This window comes from Agelaius tricolor, unplaced genomic scaffold (genome assembly GCF_023055355.1).
Source record: "Agelaius tricolor isolate 1412-34295 unplaced genomic scaffold, bAgeTri1.0.p SCAF_44, whole genome shotgun sequence".
Classification (NCBI taxonomy): Eukaryota; Metazoa; Chordata; class Aves; order Passeriformes; family Icteridae; genus Agelaius; species Agelaius tricolor.
This window is the reverse complement of record NW_027269304.1, coordinates 3,641,186-3,651,178: the sequence shown is the minus strand read 5'-3', so window position 1 is coordinate 3,651,178 and position 9,993 is coordinate 3,641,186.

Sequence of the window (9,993 nt, the reverse complement as noted above, 5' to 3'; positions counted from 1 at the left end):
ACCAAGGCTGCTGCCAAGACCACCTCAGCGTGTCGCCGTTGCCAGCCCTGCGCCCATTCCCTCAGCACAGCAGTACCCTGGGCAGCAGCGACGACCACCAATGGTTGACCCCACAAAGCCATGCCTGCTTTGCCATAACCTTGGGCATTGGAGTAACCAGTGCCCCCTGAAAAAGCAATTTGATGAGTTTAGAAATGGCACAGGAGGGAAATTACAAACACTCCCAAGAAGTCAACAACAACAAAAAAACTGAATGGGGAGCGCCGGCCTGCCAGGCGTGCAGACATAAAAAGAGCAGGCCAAGAGAATGAGGGAACCAAAACGAACCAAGCGCGTGGTAATGTTACTATTTCTGTAAGTGAAGCAGATGCTTCAATGACCATGTCTGCTGGTCCACTGTTGAAAATGCAACAAAATAACCTTTGTTATGATTTAAGTGAACCTATGTTAACCACGTCTTCTGTCAATGAGCCTTACAGGTTGCAGCTGACAGAATCACTCCACCTGAAAGACACTGACTGGCATTTTGTCTCTGTCAACCCAGATCAGAAGGGTACTTGGCACCGTATTCACTGTAAGTACATTGTCATTGGGGACACCAAACACACACCACATGAGATTGAAATTGCTCCAGGAATGACAGCATCAGATCCTGAGCAATTTGTTCTCGGGCTGCACTGTTTCCACCCACTCCTGTTTCTTCCCAAAGGTCAAATTGTTGCCCAAGCTATCCCTGTGCCATCTTTGCCTGAAGGCACCGAAATACAAGGGCCGACAGTCACCCGGCTCCAAGTTATTGGGAGAGACAAACCCAAATTATGGTGTAATGTCAGTGGGGGTGGAGAGTCAAAACGCATTGAGATGCTTGTAGACACGGGTGCAGACTGCACAGTGATCCCAGTACAAGACTGGCCAGCACACTGGCCTTTGCAAAATGTTGCTAGTCACGTTCAAGGTGTAGGAGGTCTGCAATTGGTGAGACAATCCAAAAGCATCATCCAAATTGAGGGACCAAATGGACAATTAGCAAATATCCACCCATTTGTGTTAGATTATTCAGAACCTTTGTTAGGGAGAGATTTAATGGCCCAGTGGGGTGTCACAATTGATATTCCAGACTCCCCACAGGATTTTTGTACAGCGGTCATTGAACAACAGTGCCCCACCCAAAAAATGAATTGGAAGACAGACAAACCAGTTGAGGTGAAACAGTGGCTGCTCAGTAAACAAAAAATAAAGGCACTTGAGGGGATAGTGGAAGACCAACTGAAAAAGGGTGACATTGTGGAGACCACGTCCCCGTGGAACTCTCCAGTGTTTGTCATTCAGAAAGCTGACAAAAAGAGATGGCGGCTCCTCCACGACCTCCAACAAATTAATAATGTCATTGAAGATATGGGCTCTCCCCAGCCTGGTATGCCATCCCCAACAATGCTTCCTCAGGACTGGAAATTAGCTGTTATTGATATAAAAGATTGTTTTTTCCATATTCCCCTACACCCTGACGATGCACCGCGTTTCGCATTCTCGGTCCCCACAATCAACATGGAAGCCCCTATGAAAAGGTACCATTGGACAGTTTTTCCTCAGGGCCTGAAGGTTTCCCCAGCTATCTGCCAGTGGTATGTCTCTTCCCTGCTTTCCCCAGTGCGTGCAGCCGCAGAAAAGGCCATCATCTATCGTTATATGGATGATATCCTTGTGTGTGCCCCCAGTAATGATTTACTCACACATGCTCTTGACCTAACGATCGATGCATTGATTGTTGCAGGGTTCGAGCTCCAGGAAAGGAAAATTCAAAAGATGCCACCTTGGAAATATTTGGGCCTAGAAATTGGAAATAGGACCATTGTTCCTCAAAAACTAGAAATCAATCCAAGGATCAAGACTCTTGTGGATGTCCACAAGTTGTGTGGGTCTTTGAATTGGGTAAGGCCGTGGCTTGGTCTGACTAACAAAGACCTTGCCCCTCTTTTCAATTTATTAAAAGGGGGAGAGGACCCGGGTGCTCCTAGGTCTATTACCCCAGAGGCATGGAAAGCTCTAGAAAAGGTTCAGATTGCAATGTCCACAAGACAGGCCCACCAATGCCGGCCTGACCTGCCATTCAAATTTATCATCTTAGGTAAGTTGCCACACCTCCATGGAATCATTTTCCAGTGGGAGGAAAAACAAACACCTAAGGCAAAGGACACACCTAAAAAGGGCCAGGACAAGAGGGACCCTCTCTTGATCATAGAATGGGTTTTCCTCAGTCACAAAAGGTCCAAGAGAATGACAAAGCCTCAGGAGCTGGTAGCAGAACTGATCCGGAAAGCAAGAACCCGGATCAGGGAGTTAGCAGGATGTGACTTTGAGTGCATTCACATTCCAATTGAGTTAAAATCGGGTCAAAATACTATGCAAATATTGGGACAATTGTTTCGAGAAAATGAAGTGGTGCAGTTTGCTCTGGATTCCTATTCAGGACAAATTTCTGTCCACCGGCCTGCCCACAAAATGTTCCAACAAGATGTTCAATTTATTCTGAAATTGAGAAGTGCTCTGAGTAGGAGACCTTTAAACAAGGCTCTGACTTTCTTTACAGATGCGTCCGGGATGTCCCACAAGTCCATTATGACTTGGAAGGATCCTCAAACCCAGCAGTGGGAGACGGACATTGCTGAGGTGGAAGGTTCACCTCAGGTTGCTGAATTGGCTGCTGTTGTTAGGGCTTTTGAAAGGTTCTCAGAACCATTCAGTGATTACGGATTCTGCATACATGGCAGGAGTAGTATCCAGGGCAGATCAAGCAATACTGCAAGAAGTGTCTAACGTTGCACTTTTCGAATTGCTCTCAAAACTTGTAAAGTTAGTCACTCGCCGGGAGCAACCATTTTATGTGATGCATGTCAGGTCACACACCGACTTGCCAGGGTTTATCGCTGAAGGCAACAGAAGGGCAGATGTTCTTGCTGCACCTGCAGTGATGGTCACTCTTCCAAATGTTTTTGAACAGGCAAAAATCAGCCACCAGCTTTTCCACCAAAATGCACCTGGCCTAGTTCATCAGTTTCACCTCACTCGAGAACAGGCCAAAGCGATTGTGGCCACATGCCCAAATTGCCAACAACATGCACTCCCTACAGTGAGTACGGGAGCAAACCCTAGGGGGTTGAACAGTTGTGAACCGTGGCAAACAGATGTTACACACATACAGTCATTTACACGGCAGAAATACGTTCACGTTAGTGTAGATACCTTTTCTGGAGCGGTCTATGCTTCTGCCCACACAGGAGAATCATCTATCGATGCCATTAAGCACCTCTTACAGGCTTTTTCTTTCATGGGCATCCCCAAGGAATTGAAAACTGATAACGGGCCTGCCTACAAATCCAAGGATTTTGGGAGCTTCCTGCAGCAATGGGGAGTAGAGCATAAAACTGGCATCCCCTACTCCCCTACAGGTCAAGCCATTGTAGAAAGGACTCACTGCAATATTAAAAGAGTCCTGGACCAGCAACAACAGGTTCTGAAGGTGGAACCCCCCCACATCCGATTGTCCAGGGCGTTGTTCACAATAAATTTTCTGAATTGTTCCTTTGGCAGCCTGAACCCGCCCATCCTGCGCCACTTTGGGGGGAGCAGTCATACAATGTTGAAAGAAAAGCCTCCGGTTTGAGTAAAGGACCCTGAGCCTTGGAAGACGGTGGGACCTTACAAATTGGTTACTTGGGGACGTGGATACCCCTGTGTGTCCACCCCCTCTGGGTTAAAGTGAGTTCCTTCCAAATGGGTAAGGCCCTATGTTCCCAAGGTCTCAGAGAAATCGACAGAAGTGTCCCAGGTTGCCAATGCTGCCTGGAGAAGGAAACGCCGCACGTGCTCTCTGGAGGAAATTCCATTTAAGCCTCCTATCTGGAATAGTTTGTAATATATGCTTGTCTTAATTTTCCTTTTACTGGTTTAGATCCCGCTGTTCGTGTGCAGTCTCAAGATGCCATGAGGCCAAGCCTGTTCCTCATCCTACTTGCGATCATTTCTCCAGCGATCTCCTGGATAGTCCCTCAGCCCAAAGCGAATGTATGGACCACCTTGGCCAGAGCCCTTGGACAAGATCACATTTGTCTCTCCACAGCAACAGCCTCTGACCCCCTCTCAACTTGCCTGGTGGGAGTTCCCTTTAAATCCTCAGAGTTCCCAAATGAAATGTGGAATGCTTTAAATGAAGTTAACTTACTCGCACCTTCTCCTGGCCGCTATCCTGCTGACAATCCTTTACTGTTTTGGCAGGAGTGGGCAAGAAAGTTTCCAGTGCCAAAAAGGGAGCCACAAGAGTTCCATCTCTTAGGCTCCATTAATGCAACCTTTTGCATTCACTTTAAATTCAATTCCAGGGTACCATATCAGGAAGCTAAACGAAACACCTATCCTGACCCTAGCAACCCACACTACACAGACAAAAACTGGTGTGAAAATTCAGTCCTAGTCATGCACTCATCAGGTGGTGATTGTAAGCCTCATGAACTCCCAAAAGGTGTGTTTTTAATATGTGGAGACAGAGCATGGGCAGGTCTCCCTCCTTGTCTGCTCGGAGGTCCATGTACCTTTGGCAAGCTGAGCCTGTTAACCCCAAATTACAAACCTAAAATGAACAAACCTAGTTCATTGGCAAACAAAAAACAACACACATACATTGGCTATCCGAAAAAGAGACCTAAGGCAATTAGACCCTGACTGTAATTCAGAAATTGTTAACTGGTCCAGACCTAAAGCCACCGCAATTACAGTCCTTCTGCCATGGATCTCGGCAGCAAAAAGCATGGGAGAATTAGGCCGATTGGAATGTTGGGTTGCAAAACAGGCAAACCTTACTTCTACTGCCCTGAGTGACCTCTTATCAGATGAGGAAATTACCAGGCAAGCCACCATTCAGAATAGGGCAGCCATAGACTATCTGCTCCTTCTGCACAACCATTGCTGTGAAGAATTTGAAGGTCTCTGCTGCCTCAATTTGTCATCAAAGGCAGAGAACATCCATGCCACGATCGACAAGATGAAAACCATGGGGAGCGACATCAAGAGTGACACTGACGACTGGCTGAGTGGACTGTTCAAAGGCTGGGGACTCTTGGGCTGGTTGGGATCTATTCTGAAAACTGTGTTTTTAGTATTGTTTGTATTAGTTATTGTTATTGTCGTTGTTAGCATTGTTTTTGGACTAGTCAAACACATGGTTCTCAAGTTGATTTCAAGCTCATCTCCCCCTCCTGAAGTTTACCATTTGGGAGCCCTTAGTGCTCCAATGAATGACATAGAACCCTCAGTAGAAAGCACTGACCCTCCTATAGAGGTGGAACCGATTTACCAACCATGGTTTGGCAAGCACTCTGCACCACAAACCCAGTCCTCTTCTTTTTAAACAGAACTAGGGGGAGATGCTGCAGTGTGATGCCATTTCCTGTTTCAGCTATCCCAGTAGTTTCCCAGGTGTGCCAATACCTTCTCCCTTCCCCTCCCCCTTGCCTCCTTGCCAAGTGCTGTCAGTCAATCTCATCATTCCAGCAGGGGCGTCCTGTGATTGGCAAAAGTTCAAAAGATGCCCCTCAGCCCTGGGGTCATTGGGTTAGCCAAGTGTCATTGTCCCCTGAGACCCCGCCCCTCCCACCTGGCTGGTGGCTCACCTGTCCCTTCCCTCCCCCTGCCCCCGAGCTTAAAAGACACGGGACCATGTGGTGGGGATTCTGTGGGATTCAAACACCGGTGACCCTGGAATAAAACTCTGGATTAAACCCTATGGCAGAATCCATCACCTTTTCCTCTTCACCTCACATAAAGCCTTTCCACCAGAGGTAAACCTGAGTTCCTGCTTGCCTGGACTTGTTCCGAGTGCCAGCTGCAACATCCAGCCAGCCAAAGGTGTCTCTGAGGTGAAACACCACTGCTGCCACCTTTGGCCCAGCAGCAAGGGCCGGACAAAGCCAGGCACCTTCCACCTGGTAATATTGGGATCATATTCCAAAAACTGGGGAGCTGCAGGAGCTGCCAGGGCTCTGGAATGGGCTCTGCTGGCACTGGGGAGCTGCAGGAGCTGCCGGGGCTCTGCTGGCACTGGGGAGCTGCAGGAGCTGCCGGGGCTGTTCCTGGCAGCCACCCCAGGGCACCCCTGGAACAGGACACGGCTGTTCCCATGGCCCAGAGCTGGCACCGAGTGTCACGGCCAAAAAAACCAGATGGACCCAAAAAAACCAAATTGACCCAAAAGAAACAAATTGAGAGACAGGGAGACTGACTGACAGGGTGAGCAGAATCCCATTTTATTGTGGGGTACAAACACCTGTGTACCATTTCAGGGAGACCAGCAGTGTGTACTGACTGCAGTGACTGGGTTACAATCACAGACTCAAACTTATGCATACAGCAACATCCTGGCTTGCAGAGTTTGATGGGATTTTCTTCTTCCAGTAAACCTGTTTGATTGAATCTTCTTGCAATCCAGGTCTAATTTTCAAAGTTCTTTTGCTTTTGCCAGGGCATCCTGTTATCCAATCTCTGATGTTGAGCAGGTCCAGAGTCCCTCATCTGTCCTGTGTCCCCCAGCATTCCAGCAACCAAGCACCCTGCAGCCACCACAACAACCTGCTCCCCGCAAAGGGGTGGCTCAGGAGCAGCCCGTGGTGATGCACCCAATAATGACTGTGCATTAAAGGGCATCATGCATATTCAAACATGCATTTGACTTTCACAGCAAGCAGGTGAGTGAATACGCATGTTATAAAATACACGTATTTAAGTAATGTGCAGTTAATGGGGCAAAACAGCCAAAACTATTTATTTCTTCTGGGAACAGAACTACTTCCCGAGCATTTTAATTAGTGCAGCATTATTTTGAAAACAAAGATAGCATTCAGTCTTCCACACTCTCTCTCTTTTTCCCTAAAGGACAGAAAAAACTGTGTTAGAACCTATCATTCCTGTGTGTAGGAGGGAAATGCTAAAGGAAAAAAAAAAAAGAAAAAAAAGCATGCAGAGCCCTGGGAGGGTTGTGATGGAACAAATTACTGCAGCAGAAGAGAAATAAATGACTCTACAGAATAGATCTTACATATGTTATATTATATTATATTATATTATATTATATTATATTATATTATATTATATTATATTATATTATATTATATTATATTATTTGCCAAAACCAACCCCAGGTTCTATGCCCTCTCTGGAGAGCTGGAGCTGTGCCCTGAGGGATGTGCAGGGACTGCAGTGAGAGCAGTGCCGGGGTGGCAGTGCCAGGGCACCAGTGCCAGGAGAACACCTGCCCATCCATGTCCGTGGGGTGCAGGGTCTCCGCTGCCCCTCAGTTGCTGCCGTGAGCTGTGACACGCAGGGGCTGCTGGAGGGGACAAGGGCAATTCTCCCTCCGTGCATGGCTGAGCTGCACAGGCCCGGCCAGAGGCGCAGCCTGTGCCCTGGGTGGCTCCTACCTGGATTTCCACACTGCAGCACAAGAATATAATAAATAATATAATAAATAATAATGAAATCTTTGTTTAATGTGTAACAAAGTCTTTGTTTGCTGCCCACAGCTCGATGCTGTCACTCCTGGACCCTTCCCAGACCAGCCCCAGAGCACCCTGGGTGTCCCACTGTGGGCAGCTTGCCCTGCCGTGCTGCTCTCTGGCCATGATATTTTATGAAAAATCCTTCCCTTAGGATTTTTGCTCCTGAGAAGCTGAGAGGCCTCAGGAACAAAATGTACCCAATGGTTATCTGCTGCTGTGGAATGCAACAGGTGCATCTGGGATTGGCCCATGCTGGTTGTTTCTAATTAATGGCCAATCACAGTCAGCTGGCTCAGACAGAGAGTCCAAGACAGAAACCTTTGTTGCCATTCTTTTTCTATTCTTAGCCTTCTGATGAAATCCTTTCTTCTATTCTTTTAGTACAGTTTTAATGTAATATATATCATAAAATAACAAACCAAGCCTTCTGAAACATGGAGTCAGATCCTCGTCTCTTCCCTCACCCTGGGACCCCTGTGAACACCACCTGTGAACACAGCTGCTCCACTCTGCTGCTGCTGCACCCAGAGCCCCAAATCCCCCCGTGCTGCCCCCAAATCCCCCCGTGCTGCACCCAGAGCACCCTCCCCACAGCCCAGCCATGGGAAAAGCAGACACTTAATTAAATACATTTATTTTCATTTTCGAGGCACTTTCTGCATTTATGCTAATAGCTGAGTGCTTCTGAGTCGTAGGCTGACAACACACTGGGTCATATTTTGCATTAAAATACATGAATCCTGTGAAAAATGCATCCTGTGGAAAAAGCATTATGATTGGCTTTTCGCAAATATTACAATGAATATTATGTGTGTTGTGTTAGAAAGTGTGGCTGTGTTAATTCTCTTAAGTAGTGTGTTAAATATAGTTTTAGGTTATAACTAAATGTTAAAATAGCAACTTTGCTATGTAGGATACTTTTTCTAAAGAAAGGACTGGCACTGAGATGGCAGCCACAGGACACCTGAATCTTTCAGAGAAAGGGAATTTATTGCTCCATTATCAGAACAAACGAACTTCTTCCTGCCTCACTCAGCCCTGAAGAGCTGTCAGGATTCAGAGGAAGCAGCTGACACTGCCCAGACAGAATCCTGTGTTGGAATGGAATTGATGCATCATGGATGAGGTGTATGAATATGCAACAGGCTGTTGTTTTAAGGGTTCATCCTCTGTTAATGTGGGTCCTTTTTGGACTTATTTTGCCCAGGAAAGGTGCCCAGACTGTCTGTAACTCTTTGTCTCTATTGTCTCGTATTGTCCTAATTCAAATTGTCCAAATTATTATTACTCTAATTGTATTACTATTTTGATAACCACTTTATTACTATTAAACATTTAAAATTTAAAAACCAAGTGATTGGCGTTTTCCACAAATCCAGAATGGAAATATGGTCAGGTTTGGCATGCATGCAGTGGGGAAATGCCCTGCCCGGGCACCTGCAGCAGGGCCCTGCACCCAGAGCAGCCAGAGTGGGCCTAGCTGCTCACACTGCATGCGCAAAAACTCCTTTTAATTCTTAAAAGAAAAGCAGTTTAATCATTGTGAGGAACTATACCTTCAGGGTATCATTTCAAAAATACGGGCAGAGATTAGCAGGGATTTGCGAGATTGTGTTTATTCCCAATTTAAGCGCTTTCCATAAATTAATTATAAAAGCAAGCCCAAACCAGTCAGAAGCACACTGGGAAATTCTCAGAGTGCTCGTCATTTCCATGCACTAATATTCATGCCATCTGCCTGCCTTTCTCCTGCGTTTTCCCTAAATACTCAGGGTTATCCCTGTCCTGCTTTATTCCCATTTATAGGGTAGGCTGTGGGTTTATAGGGTTCTCCTGGACAGGCACTGTGGGTTTATTCCATTTATAGGGTTCTCCACTGGGTTTATTAATGGGTTTATTCCATTTATAGGGTTCTCCAGAGGTAAAATCCCAGAGAATCAGCATGCTCCTCCTGCCTGCAGGGAACCCGTTAAATGTTTAAATGCCTTGCTAATCCTGGGAGCAGCAGCCTGGCAGCCCGAGCACCCTACTGGCCCCCCGAGGGAACGGGGGATGTCACCTGCCTGGGGACCCTGGGCACTGCACAGCCTGCGGTGGCAGCCAGGCACACGGGGACAGTGGGAACATGGGGACAGCAGGGACAGTGGGGCTGTGGGCACAGCAGGGACAGTGGGGACAGTGGGGACAGTGGGGACAGTGGGAGCATGGGGACAGTGGGGACATCAGGGACAGTGGGGACAGCAGGGACATGGGGACAGTGGGGACATGGGGACAGTGGGGACAGCAGGGACACAGGGACACAGGGACAAGGGGACAGCAAGAACAGCAGGACAGCAGGGACACAGGGACAGTGGGGACACAGGGACAGCAGGAACAGTGGGGACAGTGGAGACATGGGGACTGCAGAGAGAACAGGGACATGGGGACAGTGGGGACACATGGTCAATGT